The sequence below is a fragment of the Myotis brandtii genome, unplaced genomic scaffold (genome assembly GCF_000412655.1).
Source record: "Myotis brandtii unplaced genomic scaffold, ASM41265v1 scaffold601, whole genome shotgun sequence".
NCBI classification, from domain to species: domain Eukaryota; kingdom Metazoa; phylum Chordata; class Mammalia; order Chiroptera; family Vespertilionidae; genus Myotis; species Myotis brandtii.
In genome coordinates, this window is record NW_005370276.1 from 2,074,438 (window position 1) to 2,075,306 (window position 869).

Here is an 869-nt window from a genome sequence, read left to right on the forward strand (position 1 = left end):
TCTCCCTGTCTCTGGGTCTCTCTCTGTCTCTGGGTCTCTCCCTGAATCTCCCTGTCTCTGGGTCTCTCTCTGCATCTCCCTGTCTCTGCCCCCATCTCTCAGTTGGTTTCCAGGCCTCTGTTTCTTGCTGTCTCTGAGGGAGGACCCCCAACCCAAGCCCTGGACCCGGTCCCCCCCACCCCCCCGCCCCCAGGATCAGGGCAGGGGCGCCCAGCCAGAGGCAGAGTGAGGAAGGAAGAAGGAGGCAGAGGAGCGACAGTGGTGAGGACAGAACAGCTTTATTCATAGAAACCGCAGCAGAGGTCCCGACAGGCCTCCATCGGAGAGAGAGCTGGAGAGAGAGAGAGAGAGAGAGAGAGAATGAATGAATCAGGGAGAGGCTGAGAGACACGGAAAGAGAAAGGGGGAGAGACAGACACACAGACGGGAGAGGGAGAGAGCTGGGCCCAGGAAGTCAGATGGAGCGGGAGATGGGAGAGAGGAGGAGAGAGGAGGAGAGAGGAACAGAAACGAAGACAGGTAGAGGCAGAGACGGGCTGGGGAGAGAGATGATGGGGGAAGGGAGGAAGGACAGAGGCAGAGAGGTTTACAAAGGAGAGCAGGGGGGACAGAGATGGGAAGGGACACAAAGACAGGCGGAGAGGAGAGGGAGGGGGGAAAGAGACAGAGAGAGGTAGAGAGACAGAGAGAAACAGAATGAGACAGAGAGGCAGAGAGAGACAGAGAGAGAGAGAGAGAGAGAGCTGGAGAGGCTGGAGCTGCTGCGGGGAAGTCGAGGAAGGACGCCCCCTCTCACCTGGCGCTGTCGGCGGTGGAGCCCAGGGCCGGGCCGGGTGATTTAAGGGGCGCCCCGGGGGCGGGGCTGCGCC